The sequence below is a fragment of the Hemicordylus capensis genome, chromosome 5 (assembly GCF_027244095.1).
Source record: "Hemicordylus capensis ecotype Gifberg chromosome 5, rHemCap1.1.pri, whole genome shotgun sequence".
Taxonomy (NCBI): Eukaryota; Metazoa; Chordata; class Lepidosauria; order Squamata; family Cordylidae; genus Hemicordylus; species Hemicordylus capensis.
The window spans coordinates 36,896,274-36,913,943 of NC_069661.1; the positions used below are offsets into that span (position 1 = coordinate 36,896,274).

A 17,670-nucleotide genomic window follows, 5' to 3' on the forward strand; every position below is an offset into this window, starting at 1 on the left:
TCACTCCACTCATAAGCATGTCTTTAAAAGAATGGAGGAAAAAAGCCACCCTTTACCATGATCATTTGTATCTGATAATGCTTTTTGAGTGGGTGGAGTGCTTCATTTTCATTGAGACAGTAATCCTAAAAAAACATTGTAAGATGCACCCATATTATTTTTATCACCATGGCAAGAAGGAAGCGGAGACTATTGGCAATATTTGAGCCAGTTCCCTTTCCTAGCCCCATAACACTCTTTGTTTTTTCTATTTGCAGATGTAAACAAGTTGTCAAATAATGCTTAGGGAGAACTAATGCACATTATAGGAACACTAGTATTTTTCAGCCCGTTAAAATAACGGGTGCTAGTTGCCTTCTCCGCCCTCCCCTGCCGCCTCCTCCAGCCCGGGCCTTCCGCCTTCCGCGGTGGTTTTTTTTGGGGGGCCTCCGCGGTGGTTTTGGTTTGGGTGGGTGGGGGCCTCTGCGGTGGTTTTGGATGGGGGGGCCTCCACCTCCCCCGGTGGCTTTGGGTGGGGGGGCCTCCGCCGCCTCTGCGCCGCTGCCGGCCTCCGTGTCCGGCCTCCGCATCCGGGCCGGGCCCTTCGCTGCCGGCCTCCGCGTCCGGGCTGGACCCTTCGCCACCAGCCTCCGCCGGCCTCCGCGGCCGGGCTGGGCCCTCCGTCTCCGCCCCGCCCCTGCCTGTCATCTGCGGCCGGGCCACCTTGGATGGCCGGCCCCGGCCCCTGCCGCCTCACGGGCTGGCACGCCGCCGCCTTGCGGCCATGGTCCGCCGGCTCTTTCGCTTAGCGGCCTGGCCCTCTGCCTCCTCTGGCCGAGGCCGCGGCTCTGCCGCCGCCTCAGCCGTTCTGTGTCCTCACCGCCTCGGCCGGCTTCCCCCAGCGCCCCTTTCCCCCCGCCCGGCTTCGGCGGCGGCCGCTTCTCCTCGGCCGCCGCTTCTCCTCCTCCCGGCCAACATGGTGGCTGGCGTCTGCGTCCCTGTCTCTTTCGGCGTGTTCTGCGCACGCACTCCGCGCATGCCCAGAACACCCGAAAAAGACACGGATGCAGACACCTAGCATTTTATTATATAGGATATAATGTAAGCAGTAGCTCTCCAAGGTTTCAGGTAGAAGTCTTTCTCAGTCCTACCTGGATATGCCAGGGGCTGAAGTTGGGACCTTCTCCATGAACTATAGTGCCATCCCCCATCATTCAATTATACTGCACATGCTTCCTATGACAGAGTGTCCAGAACTGCTGCAAAAATTTGGACACTGCAGCAATACAGCAATATTTTGGCTGTGCTGCGACTTCACTGCTGCTGCTCACTGTGACTTCACTGCTGCTCCTTTCTTGGAGGCCTGGTCATGCAGGGTATGAAGAGTGAGGTTTCCTGCAGTAATCTGACCCCAAACCACCATGATTTTGAAAAATCCAGAAAGTACAAGTGATACTGGGCAATAGTACAACAAAAATCATATTGTGGGGAATTGTGCAGGTACCTACAGAAAAGAAGGAATGGAAAGCTTGGGTAGATGCAGTGAGAAGAAAAAAGGCATGAAGTGATAAATCTGTTGTTTGCGTGTCAAGACTATTTCAACGTTAGTACAAATAAATTATAAAATGTGTATTATTCTCCAGTATTGTATTTCTATTTGATTTTGTCTGCTTTTTTGTTTTTTTAAGGGAACAACTGTGGAGAAGTTTCATAGGAGTGGAGATGTGGGGAGTGAACACCTCACGGTTAGTATTAGAGTTAGTTTTATAACTCGAAAAATCTCTCTCTACACACACACACACACACACACACACACACACACACACACCCGCTATCCTCTTATATGGCATGCCAGTATAAGGGAAAATTATTTTTATTTGATTTTTTATCTGCTACAAAAAACAACAACAAAGGGAGAGAAGCATCTGTGTGGAGAAGGGGATGAACAGTCCCTGTTTCGTGCTCTTTTTGGCTTTTGCCCCAGTAACAGCTGAGAAGTTCTGTCAGGGATTGTCAAATATGCCCCCCCCCCCCGAGAAATCTCTTGAAGACCATTATTGCATTCGGTTTTACATTGAAAATGGTTTAACTCGTGTCTTTGAGGTAGATTGGGCCTGTTCTATCACATAGGCCTCAAATGCTTAGCAGTATTAGTGTTGCTGCTTCTATATGACAGTGCTTCTTCATTTTGTTTCATTTTACCATCCTCATACGGTAGGTAAAGTTGCACCAGTTGGATGTCTGCTTGTCATGCCTAAAAGTCCTGGGCCCTCTAGCTCTTACAAGTAACTGAGCAGCCCCTTAGACTTATGAGGTACAAGGTTAGAGTTGCCACCTAATGGCGCAACGGGGAAGCAATCTACCTAGAGAGCAAGAGGCTGTTGGTTTGAATCCCCGCTAGTGTGTTTCCCAGAATATGGGAAACTCCTATATCGGGCAGCAGCAATATAGGAAGGTGCTGAAAGGAATCATCTCCTACTTCATGGGAGAAGACAATGGTAAACCATGGCTGTATTCTACCAAGAAAACCACATGGCTCTGTGGTCGCCAGGAGTCGATACCGACTCGATGGCACAACCTTTCCTTTCCTACAAGCTTGGAGGGTTGTAAAAGTCAAATAAGAGCACAGAGGCCTAGCAGTTCTGAGGTAAAATGAAGAGAGAGGCCACTGTCAGAGAGAAGGAATGAAGAGAGAGGCCACTATCATAGCAATGGAGCCAAGGTCTGTATGATTGAGCCTGCTTCCCTTTTTACCTCAGAGGCATGAGTTAACTCAATCAAGAGTAATAATAGCAGCCCATTATTTTCAGAAAAATTTCTCACTCCCTGGAGGCACATGTCATCAGATTTCACCAGCCCTGATATAGACAGGAGACCTTTTGGTCTTCAATCTCCATTCGAACATAATCTTCAATGCCAACAAAGAAATTTGTTATCATGTAGGAAATAGGAATCTACAAATAGCAAATTTCCTGAATTTCCTTTTACAAATCCTTTTTCAGTTGTGTTCAGTAATCAGCACAAAACAAATTCATGCAACTCAGTCAGGCCTCCACACAGGTTTTTAAAACAAACTACTTCACGCAGGATGAAAAGAAATCACCATGCTGAAGCTGCTTAGTGGATTAATACTAACATCCTGTATGAGATTTAGGAGACATTCCCATTATGGAGAATAAACTCTTGTCCTATCCCATATACTCCTGCCAAGCAGAAGCCAATTGGAATTAAAAGGTCTTCCACCAATTCCAGAATGAGAGTCTTCAGAGTCATCTTCTTCTCTTTTAGTTGTCAGCAAATTTAGAAGAAAAAAAGCAGAGTAAAGCCAGACAGCAGAATAAGTTGCAAAGTATCTCTGCCCCAATGAAGGCCAGAAAAATGATGTCATAATCGCATCAGCCAGTGAGGTATGTTTTCAGTCTCTTTCCAGGACTATGATTTTCAGCTAAATCTAAAGTACTTTTAAAGGAAAACTATAACAGGTACAGCACTGATTCATTTTTCTCTAGGTATTGTATGAATAACAGTTGGCAACACATTACAATCTGAAATTTAGGAAAAATCCCCTTTCCAGAATGAGAGTCTCCAGGAGGCTTTACACACAGGGCTTCTACCCCGAATCTCCTTCAGGAGAGAGTGTGTGCATTCGCATTCACACATCAGCCAAACCCCAAGGTCCCTTCGAGATCCTTGGACCCACTCCACACAAGTCGGGCTTTGTCTTGAGAATTCTAGCTTCTCGAGGTGTTTCCGGGTTTTTTAAATGCTGGTTTTAAGCTACTTTTTCTGAAAACACTGGAGTAAATAGGGAGAGGCACTGATGTAGAATAATTAGCATGATAAGAAGGATACTCTGTTTACAAATGCAAATGTAGCTCTTCAGTACTTTCTCCCTCCCGCCACCCCATCATTGGCTAGAAGGAAAATAAGAAGGAAAATATGTGAACTTGCATCAAAAGCAAACCTAAGAGCAGAGGGGAGGGGCTGCTTCCCTCAGTGCCACAAGTGTACTTCAAATAGGCTTCGCTCAACATTTACCCCGCAGCATGAAGCCATGTGCGAATAAGTCTCAGGGGACATGAAATAGAATTACATATTTGAGAACACCCTATCATTCAGAAAGGATCACTCTAGGCAAACATTATTTATTCTTCAAGGGCATTTAGAAACAATGGCTGACAGCTAGACTAAATTACTCCTGAGTAGTCCTGTTGTTAAATAGTTCTTTGAAGTAATGTAGGATGTCAGCCAGTGGCTTTTTAGCATTGTTTTCACTGCTGTTTTAATCTGCTGTTGCTAATTATGCTGTATTTGTTATTTTATTTACTTTTATTGTATGCATCTTTGCATATTTTTTTAAAATAGAAAAGTGGCTTAAAGTTTGTTAAATAGACAGAAGTAATGAATACTCTGACTCATGCCAGCACAATGCAACAACTGTTGCAAGTTTTGCAAGGTTGTTGTAGGTCAATAGTTGGAGGCAAATATTTAACATGATTGAATATTTTATCAGTCACATGAATATAAATCACGATTCTGATACATATGGTTATTGAAAAACACTTCACAAATTATGCACTTGATATACAAGGTAACTGAGCCAATGTTGTCATACCGGATTAGCAGCATTCACATCATGAGAGGCTGAAGTGGGAATTCTTTAAATAATTTGGGTGTGGAAATAATTTGGAAATAATTCCAAATAATTTGGAAATCATTCTTTAAATAATTTGAGTTGGGAATTCTTTAAATAATTTGGGTGCTAATTTACTTTGTCAGTCAAGAGTTAATTTAATTTGCCAGTCAGGGGTTAGTGTAATCTGTCAAGTGATATGGCCATAGATTAACCAAGAAGGTTAATCTATGCACATATTACTTGCAAGTTTAAGTAGTAACTTGGGGTCATAAGTACTGTAAGATACAGGAATGCTTGGGAAGTATTTCTACATCTTTTCATCCAAATTGGGTACAAACTGACAGGATACATTTCAGAGGCGTAGCTATCTTGTAGAAGAAAACAGCAAAGTGCTATTTCATGGCACTTTGAAAACTAACACATTTATGGTGGTGTAATATTTTGTGGGCCACAGCCTACTACTCTTTCAGATGCCTGAAGTGTCATCCTTAGAATGAACGTGTGTATTGTTATTATAAGTTAGGCCAGAGGCCCAGCAATGTAAAAGATAGGTGTGTCACATTACTATGCACAACTGAAAAGGAAATCCAGTTAAAAGATTTCAGGATCCAGTCAAAGTAGATGTGAGCCATTCCCAACTGGTGCTGAATTGGAAAAGCAAGATGAATTGTATGCATTCACATCTACTCTGCAGTGCCCAAGCCTGATAGAATCAAATCTGCATAAGAATCCTTTGAAACTGTTTTTTCTCCGTTCTAAAGTACTGCAGCTTTCAAGTCGGTTGCAAAATGCCCAGAGAGGTTTGAAATGCCCCCTCCTCCAGTTTTGGACCATTTCAGTTTTAAACGGCTCTCTTTTTTTGTGTGCTCTGCATAATTGACACACTATTGCAAACTTTTGCATGGCTTGGCCTTGCAATAAACTTTGTTATAACATTTAACCAGCACTTTGGCCTTCTTCTCTGTGTGTATAAACTGAGGCTAACACTTCATGAATCTCAGAAAATGTACTTTGGCCACAGCAGTTCATACACAGGAAAATAGGAAACTGCCTTATGCCAAGTCAGAGCACTGGGCCATCTAGTTCAGTATTGTCTACACAGCAGTTCTCTGAGGTTTCAAGGCAGGAGTCCTTCCCAGCCCTCCCTGGAAATGGCAGGGATTGAACCTGGGACATGTATGCAAGGAGATGCTCTGCTATTCAGCTACGGGCCCATCCCCCAAGGCAAATACCTCACCACACTCACATGTAGTCAACCATCCAAAGGCAAACCAAGGCAAACCCTGCTTAGCAAAGGAGACAATTCATGCTCACTACTGCAAGACCAACTCTCCAGCATCAAGCATTTGCAAGGTGGCTGTTTTTAAAAACACCATAAGAGGCAAAGAAAATGGTGGAGATAGAAGATAGTGCTGCAGAACTAGAGAAGTGATCATTGCCCATCTGCTCACCCTGGGAGGAAACTTCAGAGGTGGTTTATCCATGGCTAACCTGCTGCATTTTACAAAGGATTACATAGGAAGAGGCTTTATACTGAGCCAGACCACTGTTGTTGCTTCTAGCTTTGTATTGTCTATAGTGTCTGACCGGCAGTGGTTTACCAGGGTTTCAGAGGGGAATTTTCTAGTCCTTCTGGGAGATGCCAGGGATTGAACCTGGGACCTTCTGAATGTAAAGCAGATGCTCTTCCACTGAGCTACAATTCTTCCCCCATGTATGTATTATTATTATTCTTTATTCACACAGTCAGACAGATGTTATTGACTGGTTTGTTTTATCCAGACATCAAGTCCTTCCCAAGGGCCTGGGATGGCTTGATTTTATTATCAATGTTGTTGTTGTTGTTGTTAGATAGGTCCCTGGCCTCAGGTACTGACATTATAGATCAGTGTTCTTCAAGGTAAGGCTTGGGAGCCAGTGGTCGTACCCACCATCCCTAAGTGCAGCTCCCTGACTATTTGTTTATTGGGCCTGTGCAAAGCTTTGGCCAAAGCTGAATACTCTGCACACACACACACACACACCCGGCACCATGTGAAGGTAACCATTCCTATCATGCAATGCTGCACTTTGCCCAGAAATTGAGCCTTCTTGAGCCCCTGCACCACCTTGGAAGACATGCATGGACTGAGCCTTTCTCAGAGCTTTCCCAAAAGCTTTTATGAGTGGGCTCCCACTCTTCCTCCCTCTTAGTGCTTGGAGTGGGTCCTCCAAGCACTGAGAAAAGTGTAGCCATTTGTGGAAGCCAGCACAGTGGGAAATGGCTCTCACATTGAAGAGTTTCTTTGCCAAAGTGCCCCCTGCTTGAAAAACAATGAAGATCACTAGTCTAGATATTGGTACCAAGCAGACAACAGTGTAAGGGAAGGAAAATGGAGGCAAGGGAAACAAGAAGAATTAAATCAGCAGGTTTTTCAGTTGCACATACTTAAGCTTAGTTAGAATACAAACTAGGAACTATAAAGCTGTGCCAAAGTCTTTCTTAAAACCCACCTTTGCCACAACTATTAAATTGTGCCAGTGGTGGGTTTTAAGAAGAATAAAGCTCTGAGGGTCCTGGGATTAACAATGTATGTAACTCACCCTCTGTAGCCCTCTTCAGATGGTATAAAAAAGTGGGACCCTGAATGCAAGTACTGTACAGCATCCCAAGAGCATGCCTGAAGCCACACCTTGCACTGAATCACTCAGAAGCCCCAGCCACCCGCTGTCCATGGTCACAGCATTTGTCTGAAAAGAAGCTCTGCAACCATGAACAGATTCAGCCTGTGATTGGTAGGCTGTGGTGTCCCAATGTTCCTATCATGGGCAGAAGCTCTCCGTGGTTGCAGCATTTGTCTCTTCAAACAAATGCTGTAACTGTGGAGAGCAGGTGGATGGGACTCCTAAGCGAGTTGGTGCAGGAGGCAGAGCTTCAGGGCATGCTCTTGGAATGCTGAACTTGCACATGCAATGTCCTGCTTTCTTTTCTTTTTTTAATATCCGAAGAAGGCTTATGTCATCTGCACGTTGATTTTTGCCGCTAATTTGGCAGTCCAAATTTTGGCTGATAAATTCATATATAAAGTTCAAGGTTCTTCCCTCAAAGCTCATGGTAATGTCTTTGGGTTTCTTAACTCACAGCCCTCCACATTTCTCCTCTGTAGCCATGTAACTCCACTAATGCCAGACCCACTGAGCTCTTGTGGTCCCTAGGCTGCATGGGATGGTTTCCTTTAGCACCATTTTCTCACTGGCCACCAATTTATTGCTTACGTCTCTCTTCTCCAGGCCACACTGCTCCCCTTAGCACAGCAAGCGACTGATATGCACATACCAATGTCTCTGGTGCACAAGGATGATTTTAAAACCAAAAAGAAAATGGTGCCCTATCCAGGGCTTCATTTGTCTCAGGGTTCCCCAGGGTTAAACCATTCCTGTTATGTTTTCAGTACCAGCGCCAAGTCCAGGAGTGTGTGTGTGTGTGTGTGTGTGTGTGTGTGTGTATGAAGCTGCCTTATATGGAAGCATACCATTGGTCAGTCGAGCCCAGTATTGTCTAATCTGGCTGGCAACAGAAGTCCAAAATCTTAAGCATCTTCAAGAGATGCTTGGGATTAAACTTGGGATGTCCTGCATGCAAAGGATGTGCATACAGTTGAGCAAAGATCCTGCTAAGTTCAATGGACTTATTCTTAAGCAAATGTGCAAGTATGGGAGCCTAAGGGGAGCCCTGTTCACTCATTGCGTTCAATGCATATACAGTCTCTGTGTAGGGTACACAGATACAGATCTGTGTGCATGTACATTCATTCACACATTATGTTAAATTCTGCTGGTTTATTACTGTCACAATGAACTAAACAAAAACTAAACATTATTTTAAGTGCACGTACAGCATCTGACTTACATATTGTACAGCACCCTACCAATCCAAGAGCAGGGAGTGCACAGTAGTTCCACTCAGGTGCAAACCCTCTCCATGCTGGAAGTGAGCTTGGAGCGGTTCCATGGCACCTAAGAATTGTGTCAGACACAGAACTGAAGTGATGATTTCCCCTTCATTCCTAATGGGAGAAGCATCACTTTAGTGACACAGTTTTTAGGAGCCACAGAGCCTCCCTGAGCTCGCTTCCAGCATGGATGGAATTTGGACTCCAACAAAACTAGTGTGTGCACCTTGCTTTTGGATTGGTGGTGTTCTGCACAGTAATGTCAGCCACTGTACCCCACATGAGAGGGAGCCTGTACCCTTTTAAAATGAATGCATGTATAGTCATTTACGCAAACACATGGTGCATATATACAGGCACCCGCATACAATTACAGTGTGTTATCTGAATAGCGTGGAGCTAAAACACAAAAGTCAACAAACACTGCAGGTAGGTAAAGTTATGACTGTAAAATAGATAGAAGGTATTTCAGGATGTTTGTGCTGTTAAGTTTAGTCTTACCATGAGTCTTGGAAAGAGAGAAGCAGTGAGACCCACTGTAAGAACTTTCTGATGCTTCTTCATTATCATCTGTGGGGCTCCTTCCCATATTAGGAACACAGAAAGCTGCCTTATACCAAGTCAGACCACTGGTCCATCTAGCTCAATATTGTCTACACAGACTGGCAGCAGCTTCTCCAAGGTTGCAGGCAGGAATCTCTCTTAGACCTATCTTGAAAAAGCCAGAGAGGGAACTTGAAACCCTCAGTAAATTGTAGCTAGGGATGATGGGAGTAGTAATTCAGCAACAATTGGAGTACCACAGGTTGGGAACCTTTGGCCTGTTCTACACTGACTGGCAGTGGCTCACCAAAGTCTCAGGCAGAAGTCTTTGCCAGCCCTACCTGGAGATGCACCAGGGATTGAATCTGGAACCTTCTGTATGCAAAGCAGATGCTCTTCCACTGCGCCACGCCCACCCCCAAGTGGATGTCATGAAAATGATGTCCAATGGCATCCATTTCACGTGAAATGAGATTCAGTCATTTGGACGTGCTCAGAGAATGGGGAGACCACTTTTTTCATTTGATCATGTTCTTGCTTGCTTATCTTAACCTGAGAGAATAAACCACCATTTGGTTTAAAACCAACCAGGCAACCAGGGGCATAGCTAGGGGAGAGGGGGCCCGTATTTACCCCTCTCCACGGTGGTCCCTCGGAGTGAGGGAGATAATGAAGAAAATAGCAAATGTTGGAGCTGGGGCCCCGGGTTCTTTGAACCCATTCGCTCAATTATAGCTACACCCCTATGGGCAACCACCCCATTTTGATTCAAGGATGCCTTAATTTCTGGTTTTTGCTGCTTGCAATTTTCTAAAGAACCCAATAGGAGGATGTGATGGCTGTATTACTATGCGAGAGATGCTGCTCTGGGCTCACATGTTTGAGGCTGAACAAGTTACAAAATTGGGGCTTGAACTAAATGTAAACAAGACTCAACAGAGCCAGACATTGTTTTCAGTGCTTTATCATGAAAACAAGCCGAAGCCATGTGAGGGGCGCTTAAGGACAGAAATGCTTTCTTGTTAGTGCCTGCCCTCTGTTGGTATGAAATAACCACAGTAATTGCCCAGATCTGTAAAAATATTCCAGAATCATCAGCAAAACACCGATAGTGAGAAAAAGGATACTATTGCAGGGGAGACTAACCCCTGCTAACTTGGCAAAGAGGCACCTTTTAACGTGGTGATTCTCTTTATTTAGCAGGGGGAGAGTAAGTGGCCCTATCCACCACCAGCACAGTACCTCCAGTGACTGTTGCTGATGTCTATTTTATGTTTCTTTTTAGATTGTGAGCCGTTCGGGGAGAGGGTTCCATCTTATTTGTTTGTTATTTCTCTGTGTAAACCGCCCTGAGCCATTTTTGGAAGGGCGGTATAGAAATCAAATAAATAAATAAATAAATAAATATTGATTTAGAAAGGTGGAATGGTACTGAGTTCATTTGATTTAGTATAATATATCCAGCATTTTTTCATGCACAAATCATTTTGTAGTCATTAATTTACCCTTACTGCAATCTTATGGTTGCTCTTGATTATTTTCACTTTATAGGTAGGGAAACTGAGGCCATGAGATAATAACTTGCCTGAGGTCACTTATTTAGTGTGCTGAGCTTAGATTTCAGTGTAGGTCTCCCAGATGACCAAAAGTGCTGTTTAAACAGGTATAGAGGGCCAATTCAGATGAACAACCCCCTCACCTAATAAAAAGATGCACCAAGAGCGCACTAGGATGCCCTCCAACCGCATCACAGTGGGCATGTTCTCGGTGCAACCACATTCTTACCACATGCACCAGCAGGCGTCTTGTCTGAACCAGCCCCAACACAATTTCCTACACATTGCCCAGGGTTTCTTAGGACCATTCACACATGCACTGAACCAATATGGTTCTATGGAAGATGGAATAGCAGGCACATGTACACACCTCCCATTATTCATGTGTTATATTGCACAATGTAAGCAGTGCATGCACATGCCTGCTTCATATAAAGCTTTTTCCCTTCTTCACGGAGAGCAGGATACTGCAACTCAGGTGTATATGTGCTCATGCATACACACATACTTCTCTTAATAAACTAATATTTATGGGATCCATCTCTAGAGGGGTCTCCTCCAAGTGTTTGTCATCTAACATTCCCTTCCTCTTCCATGTTGTCTCTTGTCCTCTAGTAATTTATTATTATTATTATTTATTTTATTATTTATATTTTATATCCTGCTCTTCCTCCAAGGAGCCCTGAGCGGTGTACTATGTACTTAAGTTTCTCCTCACAACAACCCTGTGGAGTAGGTTAAGCTGAGAGAGAAGTGACTGGCCCAGAGTCACCCAGCAAGTATCATGGCTGAATGGGGATTTGAACTTGAGTCTCCCCGATCCTAGTCCAGCACTCTAACCACTATACCACACTGAAAAGATGTTTTTATGCAGTACTTTCAGCGAGGTTGAATTTGGGATAGGGGCTTTACCAGCAAATGTTTATGTGAAGGAATATTGGTTTTTCTCACCCAACTAACCAGATATCATGTAGGACTCCATTTATTTGTGTTGATGGAAAATGAGCTGCAAATAAATGACTTTCATAGAAATACCCTAAGGGTGCAACAAATGTTCCCAAAGTGGTTTACAGAGATATAAACAAACAAAGAAAAATAAAATAAAATAAAATGGCTCCCTGTCCCCAAAGGGTTCACAATCTAAAAAAGGAACATAAGACAGACACCAGCAATAGTCACTGGAGGGATGCTATGCTGGGGGCGGATAGTGCTGTCTTAGTTGCCTCATCTTCCATTGTACTCCTACCTGCCTCTCACACATTCTTACTGGCTTCTGAATTATTTCCATTTGTCAGGAAGGCTCAAAGCCTTGGCTCAGCTTGGATACAACTTTCTTTCTCCCTCCTTCACATATTTCTGCTACATCATGGATTTCTACAGCTACTTTGGCTTCTCGGCAGCTTCTCGGCCTTTTGGCTGGGAAAGCATTCTCTACTAAAGTTTGGAACAAAAAAATGAGTTTTAAAAAATTTATTTACATTTATACCCCACTTTTCATTTAGGGAGCCCAGAACGGTGTACATGGTTATGTTTATCTCTGCATCAACCCAGTGAAGCAGGTTAGCTGAAGAGAGAGAGAGAGAGAGAGAGAGAGAGAGAGAGAGAGAGAGAGAAGTGACTGGCCCAGAGTCATCTAGTGAATTTCATGCCTGAATGAGGATGTCTGGTCTCCCCAGTCCTATTCCAATACATTAACCACTACACCATGCTTGGTGTCAAAGAAACCATAGGAAGCTGCCATCTACTGAGTGAGACCATTGGTCCATCTAGTTCAGGATTATCTACTCTGATTGGCAAGGGCTCTCCAGGCAGGAAGTTTTTTTAACCCTACCTGGGATTGAACCTGGGATCTTTTGCATTGCTAAGCAGATGTGCTACCACCAATCTCTCTCTCTACACAAACACACATATGTCTGACTGATTGCATGGGGTAAATTCTCAGCATAGTACAAATTGTTCCCTCAAAGTCATAAGTTAAATAGTTGGCTTAGAGCTTTTGAGGATAATCTTAACTGGAAAAACTGACAAATAGCCTTGTGGGCTTGGCATCACTTGTGGGCTTGGCATCTTCCACTGCTTATGTAGGCTGTATTTTTCCAGGCATTCAAATGGTGGTGGCGGGGTGTGTGTGTGTGGGAATCCAGTGATACAAAAGCACCTTGTTTCCCCAGGGAAGTTAGCGATGCCAACCTGCTATTGCTTGTTTCCGGGATTTAGGCTTGTTTTATTTTTTTATTTTTAAATTTTAAATTTAATGCTAATGAAAGGTATCCACCTAAGAGCACAAGAAGCGTTGGACTACTAGATTATTATAAATGCATGCAATGCAGACAACAATGGCCTACAGAGACTAAGAGAGCTTAAACCCATGGCCAGAGTACAACCTTAGAGGCACCTTGGAAAATGATTATTTTACTTTTATCTTCTCCCTTATCTTTCAAGGCATATACATGGCCTTTTATATTATAACTCCTCCCTCATATTAGACTGAGACTGGTACTACATTGTCCAGACTTGTGGGTGAGTGGGGATTTGATCTCCCTGATCTTAGTCCAACACTCTAATTGCTGTTTGACATTGACAATATGTAGATCATTGATCTCCAGTGAAATGTTTTGTTTTGATCCAACCCATAGAGCCTCTTGTCTCTAATATCCCTAATAATTATTCTCCATAATTAATCCCTATTAATTAATAGCTATCTCCATAATGTCATATGCAGGGGTGTGGTATGCATACATAACAACAACAATATGGGGGTGGGGGGGTAGCAGGAGCTTGCCCCACAGGCACCGGTGAGTTCCCCATGCCCCTGAATAGAATGATAGAATTTTAGTGTTGGAAGGCGATCTTCTAGCTGAACCCTCTTCTCAGTGCAGAAAACTGCTACAGATATCTTACAGATGCCTTCCCAGCCTCTGTTTGAAAATCTCCAGAAAAGGAAAGCATGCCGTTGCAGGAAGCAGACTGTTACTGTCAAACAGCAGTGGCAGTTAGGAAATGCTTCTGAATGTCTAGCCTAAAACTGCTGTCTTGTCATTTTGACCCATTGGTTCTAGTCCTGCCCTCAGGAGCAACAGAGAACAAGTCCACGCCTTCTACTGTGTGACAGCCCTCAATTGCATTGGGCTGAGTTGCGTTTTGCACTTGTGTTTTTAGATATACAAATACAAATGTTACAGGAAACATGCTATGGGTGAAAGCATGGGAATCCATGTTTTGCTGTAATATGTGAAATGGGCTTTATTCTGCCTTTCTGGCAGAAATAAGAAAAATTAGAGTGCAGTTTGGTCTTACAATCAAATTGGTGACTGGCATTCTCTGCAGCCTTCTGGTGATAGAAGGAGGGCTGTGGGTCTCCAAAGAGCCTTTGGTGTCCTTGTGCTGAAGGCGTCTTGCATAGTGGCCTGAGCATGCAGGGGGAGGGGGAGCAATGTCCTCATCTGTCTCCTCCCTCCAAAAGCCCTGACCATTTGTATAAATATGTTCCTGAGGGCTGAGCAGCCCTCTGGAACATATTTATGCATGCAGAAAAGGCTTTTGGAGGGAATGGGGAGATCAGAAAATTGTGTCTCTTCTGCTGCACAAGGGCCTTCTGCACGCAGCCTTCTGGCTGCGGAGAATATCAGCCAGAAAGGAGAAGTCTAGTTAAAGGAGGATTAAATTTAATAAGGCCATTTGTGAGTTCTTAGTACATCAAATATAAGAAAAATAGCAGCTGGTTGCCAGCACTCTAGGCAACAAAAGAGGTTTGTCTTCAGAATTCATGGAAACGTTTTGCCCTAAATGCAGGAGTGGTTTTATGTAGTCACACCCTTACCTGAATCTGGAACTTAGCAGCATGGAGTGTTTCTTTGTATTCAAGTTGCAAAACATCCATTGTCTATACTGGAGTGGCAAGTCTTGCCTCACTAACCTTTTGGAGTTCTTTGAGAATGTCAACAGGCCTGTGGATAAAGGTGGTCCGGTCGACATAGTATACTTGGACATCTAAAAAGCTTTGGACAAAGTTCCCCACCAAAGGCTCTTGAGTAAATTTAGCAGTCATGGGATAAGGGGACAGGTTCAGCTGTACATTGGTAACAGAGGGTAGGAATAAATGGAGTAAATGAATAAATAAATTTTCACAATGGAGGGAAGTAAGAAGTGGGATCTGTACTGGGACCAGCACTCTTTAACGCTTTAACCTGTTTATAAATAAAAGAACTGGGGTAAGAAGTTGGGGTAAACAGCAAAGAGGCCAAATTTGCAGATGACATTAAACTGTTTAGGGTAGTGAAATCCAAAACAGATTATGAGGAGCTCAAAAAGGATCTCTCCAAACCGGGGGAGTGGACGACAAAATGGCAAATGCGGTTCAGTGTTAAGCAACTGTAAAATGATGCATATTGTGGTGAAAAACTCCAGCTTCACATATACACTGTTGGGTTCTGAGCTGTCTGTGACTGACCAGGAGAGAGAGCTTGGGGTAGTGGTAGACAGCTCCTTGAAAGTGTAGACTAAGTGTGAGGCAGCTGTGAAAAAGACCAATTCCATGCTAGGGATCATTAGGAAGAGGCTTGAAAATAAAAATGGTAATATTATAATGCCTTTATACAAATCTATGGTACAGCTACATTTGGAGTACTGTGTGCAGTTCTGGTTACCGTATCTTAAGAAGGACATTGTAGAACTGGAAAAGGTACAGAAGAGGGCAACCAAGATCATCAGGGGCCTGGAGCACCTTTATGAGGCAAGGCTACAGCATCTGGGGCTTTTTTGTTTGGAAAAGAGGCAACTATGGGGAGACATGATAGAGGTATATAAAATTATGCATGGAGTAGAGAGAGTGGACAGAGATAATTTTTATTCCCTCTCACAACACTAGAACCAGGGGTCATCCCATGAAACTGAAGGCCAGGAAATTTAGGAACAACAAAAGGAAGTACTTTTTCACACAGCACATAATTAATCTATGGAATTCTCTGCCTTAGGATGTGGTGATGGCCACTAGCTTGGATGGCTTTAAAAGAGGCTTAGACAAATTCATGGAGGACAGGTCTCAATGACTACTAGTCTAATGGCTATAGGCCATCTCCATTCTCAGAAGCAATATGTCTCTAAATAACAGTTGCAGGGGAGCAACAGCAAGAGAGAGGGCATTCCCTCAGCTATTGCTGTGGGCTTCTCAGAGACCACTGTGTGAAAAAAGATGCTGGACGAGATAGGCCTTGGACCTGCTCCAGCTGGGCTGTTCTTATGGTGTATAACAACAATAAATATTCACTTTTGGAGTTACTTCAAACAGGCCCCGAAGCTGTAGGAACATAGGGAGCTGCTGTATACTTAATCATACCATTGGTCTATCTAGCTCAGTATTGTCTACACAGACTGGCAGCAGCTTCTCTAAGGTTGCAGGCAGGAATCTGTCTTAGCCCTATCTTGAAAGAGCCAGAGAGGGAACTTGAAACCTTCTGCTCTTCCCAGAGCGGCTCCATCCCCTGAGGGAAATATCTTACAGTGCTCACATGTGGACTCCCATTCAAATGCAACCAGGGTAGACCATACTTAGCTAGGGGAAAAGACATGTTTGCTACCACAAGACCAGCTCTCTCTGTAGTGGGAAGTTAAATTCTTAGGTTTGCACACATCCTTTATATCATATAGAAGGCATCATTTTTGTATCACTGCACTGTATCGTGTATCATTTTTGCCTCATTGCACTGTATGACAGTTGTGGGCAAATAGCTTTTTGACTTCTGTTCTCTGCTTGTTAATATAGTGTTGGTTAACCAATTCAGCACACTGGACTTCTGTTCTCTTAGTGCTCCATCTGCTGGCTGCTTCTCCACATATTCCGACAGATGGCACTCAAAGCATTTTTGTTTGTTTTGTATGTCCCAAGTCTATCATCAGAATATAAAATCTGTATTGGTTAGAATGCACATCAGTTTAAAAGTAGTTGTCTTCCACATTACCAATATTCACACATGCCCACAAAAGTAGCTTTTAGGATCATGGGCGGATGCTCTAAATATGTCAGGTCAGATCAGAATTTCAGAAGGAGACACCTCAGTGATGTGACATCTCAGAAAAGTTTCATTATATTTCATGGAGCTTTCAGGTTGTAAGAAAGGGACATTAGTCCTGCCAAAGATCCGAGATGGACAAAGCATTGACCACATCAGCTAAATTTATTTTCATTTGCTTGAGTTTGGAAATGCATTCCTAGGACTGAGGCACTAGATGGCAATCTGTGATGGTGTTTGAGGAAAATCAACAAAATGTTAAACTGTTCTTTAAGTCCATGTGGAATCTTTATCACAACACAACATTTATTATAGATATATAGAAGTGAAGCAAAAGTAAGGTGCTCGGAGGCAAGAGGGACCTTTGTATAAGAACCCACTGGAAAATAGCTTTTCAAAAAACAAGGCAGCTCCCTAGATGTGAGCACTGCAGTGCTTACTAGTATTGCAAAATCCCCGATTAAAGGCTGGGAAGTGAGGGATTCAGAAGATGGTGAATGCAGTACAGTTCAATTAGTACGGACGACACAAGGCTTATGGCGTACTAAGAGACTGATGTGATAAACAGTCTGTTTAAAACATACACAAACATAATGTGAAAATCTTTAGAGTATAAAATATAATTACACAGACTCCAGGAAACAGAGGAGTTTGCATAGAGTTAATACAAAATATAACAGGACACATATTATTTACATATTGGCCACTGTTTATCTTTGGTGATTTATTTGTGATGTTCCTCTCACTGAAAACAAAGACAAACTGTCCTCTTTGTAGTCTGTTACAAAAGCCTGGGCTATGATTTGGCCAGTATCTGTCTCCATCTCTTGACTTCCTGGACAAGGAAACAACAAGTACATCTGGAGTCAGCATGGCTGTCAGAGTATGCTGGAAGGTGTGTGGACTACACACCAACCACCTGGATGGGGCCACTAGTACTGTGATTTATCAGGGTGTTCATCTTGAATTTGTCCTGAGATTAACCCACAAGGCAGTGAGGAAGCAATGCCTCTCTT

The 17,670-nt window shown here is 43.4% G+C and overlaps 1 long non-coding RNA gene across 2 annotated transcripts in view; it reads left to right on the top strand.

Moving 5' to 3' along the window:
* Window positions 1-1,279: 1,279 nt before the first annotated feature.
* Window positions 1,280-17,670, top strand: part of LOC128326556 (uncharacterized) — a 40,736-nt gene continuing 24,345 nt past the window's right edge. For both annotated transcript variants that reach the window (XR_008308115.1, XR_008308114.1), the window contains exons 1-3: window positions 1,280-1,582; window positions 1,668-1,724; window positions 3,268-3,386. This is a non-coding gene — a long non-coding RNA (uncharacterized LOC128326556). The remainder of the gene's footprint in view (window positions 1,583-1,667; window positions 1,725-3,267; window positions 3,387-17,670) is intronic.